The 13811-nt window shown below is 47.0% G+C and overlaps 1 protein-coding gene across 16 annotated transcripts in view; it reads left to right on the forward strand.

Annotated features, from left to right (window-relative positions):
• The window catches only part of TCF4 (transcription factor 4), a 189771-nt gene that overhangs the window by 80063 nt on the left and 95897 nt on the right, over positions 1 to 13811 (forward strand). The window lies entirely within an intron of this gene.

Below are 13811 nucleotides of genomic sequence, written 5' to 3' on the forward strand. Positions count from 1 at the left end.
CGCGTCCTAATAAACTCGCAGAAAACGGGGCGTCTTCCGTGGTCTGTTGTCTCCCGGCCTTACCTAGTGAACGGTGCTGGCCCAGCAGCTCCGCTGGCAGCGGCGCCGGCCGCGGGTTCCAGCCGCGGCTTCGGGGAGCAGCAGCGGCGCACGGGGGCCGTTCTGGGGCCGGGGGTGGCACAGGCCATTCCCCACGCTGGGCTCGTGTCTGTCCACCTACTGCCGGGCAGGACATGTCCCCGTGCAGGGACGCGGGGGACGCCGAGTGTTCTGCTCCAGAGCATCCCAGCCCGGGAAATCACCTCGTTTCCGTGCCCGCCACCCGTTCAAGCATCGGTTTTGCGCAGATCGTCAGATTTTTAAGAAGTTTTTTGCGGCTCGGTGCTGCGTAACTTCGTTTGTACTTCTCTATAAAGTCATTTGTGGTTTTTTGCATAACCATTTCTTTCAAATGCATCAGGTTTGACTCTTTCGGAGTGGTTTCCTTTTGTACGGGCAAACTGCCCAAGCAGATGGTGTAATGTCACCTGTAAGCAATCTGAATAGATAGGTTCATTCTTGCATTTCAGAGAGCTTTTTATTTCCTTTATATACGGTACAACTATTGCTGAGAGACTGTTCAAGATGGTGTTTCTTTTTGTGTTTCCTTTTAAAGAGATTCCTGCTGTGATTGGTTCGTTCTTTTTTTCCCCCCCCCAAACTCTGTGTTTTCAGGCTCAGCGAAAACTCTGAGACTGGAGAAACTTTCCCGGCATCGTCGAAACGCCGTCATATGAAATCCTTGGCCGTTTTTTAAAAAGTGTAAATGAGGAGGTGATAGAGTAAGCTAAAGCCGCATTCGATTGTTAAGACACATAACTTTTTAATTTTAGAAGTTCAACATTCGCTTAAAAAAACCAAAACAAAACAAAACGAAAAAAACAACCTCTAGTTTTAAAAAGAGCATCTTTTAATGACTGTTGGTGTTTGTAAATGCTGTTGTTTAGAGAACTATTGGGAGACAGATTTGTGTTGCACAGATACCCAGAGCATCAAAGCTTCCGCCTGCACCTTTTTTTCCCGATTCGTTCTTAAAACGAGGGTCCCTTTTCAGCCCATTATTGTGCCGTGTCCAGCAGGACCTGGGTGTACTGGTGTGATACTGGTGTGATACTGGTCGTAACGATCTGAACTGCTGGTGGAGCTCATTGGCATTAGTAAGGACTTGGAGGTGGCCCTGGGGAGGGCCAGGGACCCCTTGGTATCCAAGCTACTAAAAAATAAATCATCATAGACACCTTGTTTGTACGTTTTTCCTCAGGAGGGAGGTGAATAAAATATTATTATTTTTTTTTTTTTTTAATTTACAGTGAATGGAGAGCAATGGGATCTTGAATGGACTTTTAGATGCGTTTATTTGATCATATAAAATGCCAGGGTGCTTGAGCTGGCTGGGGAACCCAGAGGGCTCTCGTAACCTTCCTTTTGAGTTGGGAATACTTCATTCTGCTGAAAATCAGGCCCTAAAGTGACGCATCTGAAATTAGCCACTGTTTCCAAGCGGGGGGGGAAAATAATTTACTGGATTAGAAGAAATAAACTGTGGGTTTCCAGGGACCTTGGAGAAGAATTTATCCCAGGCTTTTTCAAACCCAGGTAAAGGCTGAAAATCAAGGGGATCAGAGTGTCTCCTTAGCCTTCTAATTTGGGGGTTTATCCAAAAAACCTCACCCAGTTCGGTATCTCCTTGATTTCTCTAGAAAATAAATGTCGTCATTAAACCAGGGTATTTTATGCTTTAATTCCAGAAACGCGTGCAGCATTTGGTCTGTTTTCTGGGAAATCAGCCCATGTCCTGGGAAAGATGCTCGTGTTCCTCCAGCCCCCGGCAGATCCTCACTTCATTGGCGCTTCTGGTTTACCTTAAAAAAATGCCCCAGCAATTGGAATTTTACTTTTTCAGAATGTTCTCATTGCAGTAACAATCCACCTGGGAATGAAAAGCAAACTCGCTAATAACGTAGCGTCAGAGGTAGCGATATTTGCTGCGGTTGCTACGGCGGAAAGTGGAAGGTCTGGGGTGAACCAGGAGTTGTTCCTGCTCCCAAGAAATACCAGCGCCGTGTTAAAGGCTTTTAGGTGGCAGAAATAAATTGTTTGGGGAATTTATTCTGCCTGGCTGTTTGACAGGTGACAGTGGCACCCGGCCTCTCTGTGTTAAGTCTACCAGCACCTTTCTGAGGAAATTTTCTGGAGAATATTATTTCAGTAGAGTAACAATTCAGAATGACTTCTGACCCACGGAAGGAGCTACGAGAGTGGTGGTTTTCTTCTCTAAACCCTAAATCTTTCAAATTTGCACCCGCGTGGCCTCGTGTCCAGGTGAGGTGGCTGCCTTGGGGCATTTGGGACATCACCACCATGCGGGGCTTGTGCTTGGACTGACTTTGAGCTGCGTTAAATTTTGTATCCGCTGTATTTAACTTTTCTATAAGACGGCAAAGAATAGTCCCGCTGGGTTTTTTTTAAACTTTGCTTTTCCATTCTTTTTAAACACGTCGATATAGGGAAAATAAATACGTTGCTGAAGTTTTTACTCTCTTTCGTTAATAACTCAGGGAACAGTGCATTCGAAAATAAATCCAGGCCAAAATTTCACATTTGCTAACGAAACGCAGAAGTTCAGCGCTGACAATCGCCGTACTTAAAAGCGCCTTGGATCAGGTGGTGTTTTACCATATGGGCGTTTTAATTAGTAATGAAAACGTTGATCGGGATTTAGTAGCGGAATCTACAAAGCCCAACTATCTGCCTGGTTTTGCTTTGTTTTGCTGGCGTGAATTTATCTGCGTTTCCCTTTCCACGCTCCCCTCGGCGCGCGGTGCTGTCGATAGCCAAGCAGGAGTCCTGGCGGGTAGAATATCGGGGTGGGTTTGTCCTGCAGAGCCGTGTTACAGCAAACAGCCATCCGCAGCCCGCGGCTCGCCGGTGCCGGGAGCGCTTTAAAGAGCCATTATCGCTTTGGGATGTGCCCAACTCAACAACGGGTAGTTGAGAACGGCACCCAGGGCGCCTGGGAATCGGAGCGGGAATTCCCGACAAATGGGGAATTGCCCCAAAACGGGAAAATCCTGCGCCCCGTGGTGAATTGCAGCTCCGATACCCGCTGTGACAGCCCCAAGGAACCACCCCTGCGATGTCCCTGTCGCCTCTGACCGTCACCTGAAATCCTACAGACTCCTTTGAAAGATGTGTGACTTTGGAAGAAGTTGATGTCCTTTTAACATGCGGGATCCTAGGGGGGAAATACCCTTTTAAAACGAGAGCAAAACGAGAGCACGTGCCACAGAAGCGTGCATTCCTAATCACAGGGGCCTTTGTTCGGTGCCTGCAGTACTCAGTGCTAAATCAATAATAAATTTCAGATCCGGGGGAAGGGATCCGACTCCTTTTCCGCACTCATTTCATGAGGGTCTTTGTTCTGGCGGCGCCTTCACCTGCCCCCTCTGCCCAGGAACTCTTGATTTACTTACAGATTTTCAAAAATTTTAAAACATTTTTTTCAGTTTTTCTGCTTTAACCTTTGGTAGCAAAACCCATAGTGGTTTCACAAAAAAATATAGAAAGAATGATAATGTGTTTAAAGTAATGTAAAAACGCTGTCTTACAAAGAATAACAAAGTAATACTAGAAAAACGTAATACTAGAAAAATGTAATACTAGAAAAATGTAATACTAGAAAAATACTAGAAAAGATAATTCAATACTGGAAAAAAATGATATTACAAGCCTACTGAATAATGAAGTGGTGACAAGATATTATTTGGGGCTTGGACAGACACAGGTTGAGCCCGGGCGCACTGAGGGTGCACTCCCTGTTCCCGGCTCCCAGCACTGGGATGGACCCTTCCAGGGGGCAACGTTGGTCAAAATTAGATTTTTTTACAAAAAAGTGCTTAAGAGGTTCCCGGTTCCAGAGCCCAGTAAGAGGCTCGTCTGGGTGAGCTGGACCCCAGCAGCTCCCAGTGCCCCCAGTGCCGCCGGCTGGGATTCACTCCTGCCTGGAGACTGGATGTAAACGCCTAAATAAGGCTGGAGCTGTGCTTCCCTACTTTATTTTTGCATCGTGACCCTAGGGCATTGCCCAAAAATGGTTACGCGGTTACTTCTGCAGCATGCGTTTCGGAGCGACAACAAACCCACGCGGTATTGGGCCGGCGTGTAGAATTCCTGCTCTCCTCTTGCACGGGCTCTGCAAGGAGTTCTGGAAAGACGAGTTGCTGTTTTCAGCACCGCGTTTCCGAATTATTTAGGAACTTCACCGCATGAACTTCATTTCCATGGTTTTTCTTCTGGTTGGCCCATTTGTTATTGGTGCCGCTCGAGATCGGTCTCTGTGGGTGCGGCACAGCCACTGTTCCCCGTTCACGCGGCTTCCCGGTCCAGCTGCTCACTGGGATTCCTTCGGAGGAGGAATTGGGCTGAGATTTGGGCTCCTCAAAAGAAGGCGAAGACGGGAAGATCTTTCAGACGCTTCTATTGAGAACTCCTCCCCAGGGCTTTGGGGACGGGGATTTTGGGCTGTTTTCTTCTTTTTGTCAGCTTTGCTTTTTCTTCGGTCTCTAACAAAGTGCTAATAACATTTACGCTAGTTAATAGAAATAACCTGCACTTAGCAAATTTGCCAGGAGTATTGTTGAAAGTCACTAAGGCAATCGGATTTTGGAGAAGATAACTTTGGCGAACCACCTTTTCTGCTAGCTTGGTAGATCAGGTAGAGGCTTTGGAGGGGCTCCGCGAAAATGGAGAGACTACAATATCCAAAATTTAATAAAAAATGAAGTAAATCAAAGTAAAGTCTATAGTCAAACTCCTTAATTGTGATGCATTTGCTGAGTTTCCCGCTTCCATCGTCGGCCCTGCTCCGATGCCATATGGTCTACCATGGAACATTTAACTTGTCAGATATAATGGATTGTCCTGGAAGCAGATTTTTGCTTTGAGCGTTCGGCTCCTTTCTTGCATTTCACTCTCAGCTCCAGGCTGCGGGATGAAGGATTGTGGTGGAAATGCAAAGAGGAGACACGCGGTTGATTCCCCTTAAGAGAGTGACCTATATGCCACAAAATTTTCCCCACGTAAAGAGGCATTATCCCTGCCACTGACCCTAGCAGGCTGCACGTCAGAACCATTTAAATTTGTCTGGACTTAACAGATTGTGCAAATGTTTCAGAATCAAGTGCTTAGGAATAATAAAGACTTGTCATTTCAAGTTAGGCAGCGGCGGCAGCTCGCGCTGGCCGCGGCATGAGCGTTATTTAGTGTGACCTACATGTAACCGAAGCCGCCTGCCTCGCACACCTTGGAAATTAAGTTCGTCTCCCAGGGCTACTGGCACTGAAAAAAAATAGAGGTTATCTGATGGGGAACCCAAATAGCTGTTCCTCTCAGGTTGGGAGCCATCAATTGCATAGGCGGGCGGTGGTAATTAACTCCCGGCATCGTTTGACGGTGGAAGAGGCGCCGGGAGGTTCTCGGGTGCGTTGGTCCCGCCGGGGCACCAGGACCCGCCACTGAGGACCCTAAAGCACAGCTGGACAGTCCAGATTTTCTGTAATATAGGCTCAAACCAGTCAGTTCTGAAGCAAACATGAGAAATGACAAATTCTTCCCTCGGTCAGGGGTTTTTTAAAAATTTCCTCTCACTTAAGTATAATAAAACCCAATAAAATATTGATAAGTAATAAAGCTGTCCTGTGCTGTGGAGTAATTAACGAATCTAGGATAAAAATCTGGCCCCGCTAACGATGCTCAGTTTTATTTAATGTTAATACAGACGATATTTCACCTCTAGAGAATAAAATATTTGTAAATCCATCTGGATTTTGCTCTTCACTGTAGCGTTCCTTTCAGGTGTGAAGTTTGTTTTTAGGAATGGTCGGTTTTATTTTTTTTTAACGAGGGTTATTGTCTTTGCGTTTGGCAGCAAAAGGAAAATCACGAGCTGGTAGAGGTGGGAAATCCCTCTCTCAAGGACATTATTTTTTCCCAGCATAGGAACCAACATGCCCGGGTGTCTTTCTCAACCCAAATTGTTTGTTCCCGAAATGTTTAGGAAATGTCAGTTCTCAAGTGTAAAAATCTGATTAGGGTCTGCATGCCCTCTGCTGGATATTGCCGATTGGAGACTGTTGGGGATTTCAGAGTGTTACAGTGTATTTACCACGGCGGTCCTGATGTTGTGCCATTCACTTGTCATTTGTTTTGTCTGCTCAGCTAACCCAAATTATCCAATCCATTGCTTTTAAAACATCAAAATGAGAACAAAAATAAAGGCTTAGCTTTTTTATTTTTATTTTTCTGTACTGACCAGTATTCCAAATCAGTAGCATTTCTGTAGAAATGTGTGATTGAGTGTTTAATTGAGTGCCGAGGCGAGATCTGGTCCCGGCCGGGGCCGTAGGGCGGTTGATCTCTTCAGCGCGCCCGCGGCTCGGGGTTTGGTTTGGGAGCCGTTTATTAACCGCGAGCGGATGGGGGTTACAGAGCCAGGCTTAGAGCCCGGGCTTGCGCTGGGGGAAGGTTGGTCGGCCTCTTTCCATTCCGCCTCTTTCCATTCCGCCTCTTTCATGGCCTTAGCTCTTTATGTGACGTGTTTGAAAGTGATTCTGTGCTCAGGCCGGAGTGAAAAGGCAGGTTTGCAGACAGACGATAAAGATCTCCTGAACAAATGACGAGGGATCACCCTGCAGTGTATTTCAATTTCAAATAGCCCCATGAGGCTTATGTAGGATAAAACAATATCCAGTGCTTTACATTCAGTTCTTATATATTGCTTCTAGGTCCGGAGTATTATTACAACTTGGTTTGGTCTCGTATCTTTATGAAAATGTTGCCTCTTTTTATCGTTCGGATTCTCTAGTATTAGATAATGCTTTTGATTTTCATTTTTTGCGTGTGTTCTCCGATGCCCGTCTTCAGCCCCCGCCCATTTTAGGACTATTATATGTTCCAAGAATGAGAAGAGTAAAACACGGCGAACGAGTTTTCTTAGAGTTTTTGTTTCTCTCCAAAATAAATATGTCTATTTCCAGAGACTGATACAGGTGTTCAGGCTGAGATGATCATAATTATTTCCTCCAGACTGAAATTCCGTGCACACATGAAAAGGAAAGGAAACTGAAGATGTTTGTGAAGTCAGATGCATCTTCAGTCTAATGAAGAATTGTCTCCCATGAATGTTCCTCCTGGGCGGTTCTGGGGCTCGGTGCCTGGCGTCTGAGCTTTCTGCAACTCGCTGAGCGGAATTTCTTCAGACGGCATTGAAATAAACAGTGGCTGTGTTTAAATACCTAATTTAATTATGAAACTTTATTATTCTGGTCTCAATTAGCGCATGCACTTGATATTAAGCTCATTAATGTTCCTTGTCCGCAGTATTGTTTATGGGTTGCACAACTGCAGCGACGGCTACGAAACGGCAGCACCTGCGTGTCCTCATTCACTGCAAGGTGCTGAAAACCTGTTGCAAAGGGCGCAGCAAAAAAACCTGTTGCAAAGGGTGCAGCGAACTTGTTGGGACTGGATGAGCCCCAGTCCGTCCTGTAACGTGTCTGCAGCATCCCCAGCTATCAGTGTCCAACCTTCCTTTCAAGGGATATTGTGATAATCTTCACAATCTGGTCGATTTTGGTGGGACTAGTCGAGGACGAGGGACCCTTTACCGTGAATCTGGTAGAATACGGTCTTTGATATTCTCTCTTTGCATTCTCATAGGTTCCAGAACGGTTTTGCCGCAGCTATTTTCTTTTAAAAGCACGCAAACAGAGAAATCACATCCTGCCCTGCAATAGATGCTATTATTTGGCAGATTACAGAAATAGATGGAGCAATTTGCCTCAGTCTTTTGGTTTGGGTCCAACGTTGCATGAGCTGAGATCAGCGAGCAAAAAGCTGGGCTGGTGTTTTCATGGAGCAACTGCCTGTGCGGGATGTATATACGTATAGCCACATATACACGTGTGTGTTAGGGAGTAGTTCGGGGTGTTTGGGAATTAACGTTGCCCGTTTGAGCGTGAGCGAGTCGGTGGTGACGTGTCCCTTTTGCTCTGAATCTCCTCCTTTTAGGTTGTTCAAGGCAGCTCTGCAGCTTTATTTTAGCACAGGTTTTAGGACTTAATTTTCTTTGCATTTTGATGGTACCGTTTAAGAAAAAAAAAAATCTGCCTTTGTAACGATGCTTGCTCTGGCATCATAACGTCTCTTCAAGAACCATTACTGTTTACTGCACACCAGTGCACAAATCCTCTTTCGTGTCAGAAAGATCTTTCCCCTAGCACCGTGCTACGTCTTGGGGTGCCATGCCCTTCAAGTATTGGGCTTAATACCTTCGCTTAGCTTTGTATCTAGTCTGTGGACTTTGCCTGGATCAGATGCCGTGTCATTTGTACTATTTTGTGAACATTATTGCACAAACTTTGCTTAAAATCTATTAGATTTCTTCCTTATTGTCTGTACTTCACATATAGCACAAAGCAGAAATAGCTCATTAACATGATACTTCCATTACCGTCGGATGAGATTCTTTGTGATGTAAAATACGCCGTCCAAAACCTCGCGGAAATAAATAGGGTATTTTGACTGTAGGTCCCATACCGGTAAGTGCTGCTGTTGGAGGAGCGCGGCTGCGCAACCCGGTCAAGCCCCCGCGGGTTATTCCCGGACATGCAACTCGCTGCGGGTTTAATGGTGGAAGAGGAGAAATCGCAGCCGGACACCTGGTGTCACCACCCAGTGTCCCTTGTTCCCCTGCCCGTGGGGCACCCCAACCCTCCCAGCCCGTTCCTGCCTATTCCCAGCCCGTCCCTGCCTGTCCCTGCCTGTCCCTGCCCGTTCCTGGCTATTCCCAGCCCATTCCTGCCTGTCCCTGCCCATTCCTGCCTATTCCCAACCCGTCCCAGCCCATTCCTGCCTGTCCCTGCCCGTCCCTGCCCGTCCCTGCCCGTTCCTGCCTATTCCCAGCCCGTTCCTGCCTGTCCCTGCTCGTCCCTGCTTATTCCCAGCCTGTTCCTGCCCATCCCTGCCCATCCCTGCCTATTCCCAGCCCATTCCTGCCTGTCCCTGCCCATTCCTGCCTGTCCCAGCCCATTCCTGGCTGTCCCTGCCTATTCCCAGCCTGTCCCAGCCCATCCCTGCCTGTCCCTGCCCGTTCCTGCCTATTCCCAGCCTGTTCCTGCCCATTCCTGCCTGTCCCAGCCCGTTCCTGCCTGTCCCTGCCTATTCCCAGCCTGTTCCTGCCCATTCCTGCCTGTCCCAGCCCGTCCCTGCCTGTCCCTGCCCGTCCCTGCCTATTCCCAGCCCATTCCTGCCTGTCCCAGCCCGTCCCTGCCTGTCCCAGCCCGTCCCTGCCTGTCCCTGCCTGTCCCTGCCTATTCCCAGCCCATTCCTGCCCGTCCCTGCCCGTCCCTGCCTATTCCCAGCCCGTCCCTGCCTGTCCCTGCCCGTCCCTGCCTATTCCCAGCCCATTCCTGCCTGTCCCAGCCCGTCCCTGCCCGTCCCTGCCCGTCCCTGCAGAGGCAGCTGTCACACAAAGGGGCCGAGCGGCCGAGCCCCCCGCCAGCTGTTCGCCAGGGCCGGCGCTCAGATTTACAGCCTTCCGGGAGGAGTCCAAAAAATTGCATTGAATGCTAACACCATTTTTCCTTTTCTGTTTTTCCTTCTTTTTTTTTTTTTTTTTTTTTTCCCCCCCTCCTCCTCTTTTAAAGGACTGAGTATTCCAAAGTTCTGATAAAATCAAGATGAAAATGTGGGCAGATGATCTGTTCTGTCGAGGGCAAGAAGGCAGCAAGCCTGTCCGTGGAGGGCACAGGGTGTATCGTAGCTATAGGATATATATAGTGTTCACTCATTTATTTCTGTGAGGTTTTTCCTCGAATAATGTATAATCATGTACAACTTTTAGCTTGATTTATCTGCTGAAATGAGCCAGATTTTCAGATCTCTGAGGGAAAATCCAGCAATACTGATAATCTGGCTGTCAGCATCAGCAGGTCCCATGTTGGGAGACCCCCCTCGAATCCTCCTTTTCTCTTGCAACCAAACTCAAACGAGCACAACAAAACGTTGAATGCAAGAACTCCAGATGAAGGCAGAAGGAAACTATTCCACGATTCTTCTCGCAGTGCAAATAAGCCCTGCTGCGGCCGATGACACGATGTGTTCGTTCTGTACGGCCCGAGGTGGAGCTGGGAAGTCCAGCCGGTCGCTGGGTGCTCAGAGCGTGGCCAGCGCCATGTCCCTCGCCCTGCTCTGCCTCCCGCGCCCGAGTCCCCGGAACTGGCCTTTCCCGAGGGGAATCGCGTGCGTTCGGGACGCTGGACATCAGAGGCAACAGCCAGCAATTTTCAGAAATGCCAGAAATGCACTGATAAAATAAATAGGTTTAAGCAAAATTACAGACCTGAACCGACCGAAATTTGCAGCCATTAAAATTCCAATCCCTAATACAATTGCTTTTTTTTTTTTTTCCCCCGGACAAGTTTCCCTTCTTGAGTCTAACCAAGAGCTAAACCCCGAATGTAGGGCAGCGGAAACCTGAATTAGAATATTCTGGTCCGACCCCTCTCTCAAAAAATATGTCGAACACGAAATGGATGTAAACGTTGAATTGAAGACATTTATAGAAATAGCTTCGCTTCCTTTTCTGTGCAGATGGGAGAGGTGCCTCGTGCCTCTCGTTCTGCCCACCAGCACCCAAGGTGCCCCGGCTCCCGGGGCTTTGTGCTCTCGAACTTGCTTAAATTTTCTACTTAATTTGATTAATTTTTTCAAAGTGCACCGTGGAAAGGCAAGTGGCTTCTTTATTGATTGACTGGCAATCCTATGCTGCTTTTATTTGCCGCGGTTCAACAAAAATGCGAACAAAATACTTCCGAAGCGATGGGTTTAGTTTAGTGAAGTATTTAGTGGTTTTTTTCTAGAGGTATTTAGAGAGCAGAGACTTGAGATTCAGTGTTTGTCAGACAACGGGAGCTGCATGTAGTTCTTCCTTTGTCTCTCCTTTGATTGGCATGCACTGTGTCAATTAATTGAAAATATATAGATGTATTTACACACACGCTAAGTTCTTGCCTCCGATGGCAATGGAGGTGCTTTTGCTGCCTTACCCAAGGAACAAGCGCGTGTTTGGAAGTTATTCCCCAGCCTTTGTAGGTCAACGTCTTCCATGGAGCTTTGTTTCAATTGTCAGATCATAAAGCCACGGAAGGGTATAGATCGTGTTGTGTGTTCGCAGTGCCGGTAACAAATGGCACATTTTAGCATTTGGTCCTCTAGGTAGAAAAAAATTAATCAGATGTCTGACAAGATTTGTTATTCATCTCTATTTCAGGCTCTCCCGTTTTTTTTCTTTCTTCTTTTTTCTTCTTTTTTTTTTTTTTTTTTTTTTTTTTTCCCCCTGGCTTACAACAAATATTACTAACGGGTACTTTTAGGTTTTAAAATATGGACAACAGTACTCCATGCAGTAAAAGACTCGAACGATTAATGCTACCCTTATGCCTCTTTTGAGTAGTTTTAGCCATGGGGCTTGGCACTGCCACCATTGTCTTTGTGCCAAAAAATATCCGCAGCGGCTGCCGCATTCTAGTACTAGAGGGTTGTCTCGAAAATTCCGCAGTGAATGCGTCGGGTGTCTACATCGCTGGAGACGCTCTCTTTTTTAAAACATTAAAAAAAAAAAGAGCGAATCTTTAGCTCTTGCAAACCTCGGAAATGCACAGTACAGGCTGGGGTGTTCGAGTGACTGAAAATGATGCATAATGTACAGTAAACGTAGAAATTCCGGAGAAGCTTTTGTGTTTGTGAGGACAAATAGTTGCTTAAAGAGCCTACTCTTGCATATTATCAGCACTCTTGCAAATTTTATTATCTGAAACAAATGTGCCAGTGAATTTTAAGCAGAAAATCAACATCAAGACTGTAGCTAATTTTAAATGGACAGTTTATACAAAAGATTCCCCCCCCCCCAAAAAAAAAAAAATTGAAATGTCATTACAAAAAGTATGATAATTTCATAATTACAGTCCATAGTGAAAATCTTCGTGTGTGTATCTTTTTAACGGTTTCTTGACTTTTTCATCAATTTTGGTTATTTCTTCTTAATCGAGAAGGCAGATTTCTGGCTGTATGTGGGAACAACAACAACAAAACCGTAATAAAGTGAAAGGCTTGCACTATCAGAATGAAACGCGTTTACCCGTGATCTCCAAAGCTATCTGTTTGGTGGTAAAAGTGGATGCTAGAGATGAAATCTTTACAAGGAGCATAATCCTAAAAAAAAAAACAACCAGAAAAGAAGTCAATCTCCTGCTGGCTGCTGTGCCGCTTTGGTACCTCGCAGACTTCGACAGAGTCCTGGACGAGTGCCCATTGATGTCATGGAAACACTCAAATTACTGAGAATGATTCATGTCTATGCTGTTCTCTTATCCTCCCCCACACAAATAGAAGTAGATTTTAACCCTGACAACTTGTAATTTGCAGTGGGTTTATTTTTGTATCTGGATAAATATTTTTTAACAACTGAAATTAAGATGAGGCTGCCTGTGTCTGATACGATAGAAAAGAAGATTACGGGTACCCAGGCAGCAGCCGGAGGCGCCTTCCGAGTGCCTCGTGCGGCTGCTTGTGCTCGGTTCCCCTCGGCCCTGCCTCGCCGGTTGGGTTTTTTTTTTCCCCGGCCTCGCCGCTTGTTATTCGCCTCGACTTTCGGGCCCTCTTGGGGCGATGGGAAGCAGCACACGGAGCTCCAGCCGCGCCAGCGAGGCATTTTGTGTCCAGACCTCGGCGCTGGACTCGGAGATTTCGCGGGGAAAATTTCGCCGGCGTTTCAGTCTCGACTTATTTCTGCCAAGGCCTCCGGTACTCGGAAGGCCAGGGGGGCTGCGGGGTGGGTGATCGTCGTTTGCGTATAACCAGATAGCAGCGCTTTCCAAAGTTAGCACGTGTGCAGTCGGCCTATGAATCGCGAATAAATTTTGGAGGTTCCCATGTAGAAGTAACGATGTGCAAAGCAACAAAAACAACTGAGCAACAAAAACCAGCCCCGGAGCCTTAAATCGTTACGGGGGGAAAGGTGATTGTTTTATTCCAAACCACTCACGATGGTCAAACTTTATCAATAATACCTCCGAACGGCGATCAGACCTCGGAGCTGCGTATTAAAGGGAAGGCTTGTGGAGTCCGTGTGGCCCCAGCCATTTGGGAACGATTAACGTTACCTCCATCATCCTTTGTGTAACGATCCGCCTGGCCGCGGGTTCTGCAGGGAACGGGGGCGCGGGAGGGACCCGAATCGCGCGGGCCGGGGGATATCGTCACTGCCGTGGTGCCGTACGTCCGAGGGCAGCCAGCCTACAAGAAAAACTTGGATTTTATGAGTGGTTTTTCCCGTGTTCTTTGGCTGTTTCGTTAGATAATGCCTCCCCCCATGCTTCTCCTCGGCAAAGGGTGGTCTTTTAGTGTCAATATGTTTTGTATCAGCCCTCTTGACTGCTCTTTGTCTCGGGAGCACGTGGTGCGGTGCTGCTCAGCCATGGCTTAATGCTTTGCAGAAACCACCTCTTCCCTTCTTGATTTCGCTCGAGTCTGCCCATTCAAACCTGAAAGAACCTTTCTTTTCCTTTGTAAATATGGCAGAACTGTAACCGGTACTGCAAGTCAGGCTGCTGGAGCTGAGTGTTAAAGGCTTCCTGGGAAAGAAGGAGGGGAAAAAAAGGGTGGTTAGGGCTGGCAGAGCTTCTCGGCGGTTGTTGGGCCCCGTTCAGGAGCGA

This window comes from Caloenas nicobarica, chromosome Z (assembly GCF_036013445.1).
Source record: "Caloenas nicobarica isolate bCalNic1 chromosome Z, bCalNic1.hap1, whole genome shotgun sequence".
In the NCBI taxonomy this organism is placed as follows: Eukaryota; Metazoa; Chordata; class Aves; order Columbiformes; family Columbidae; genus Caloenas; species Caloenas nicobarica.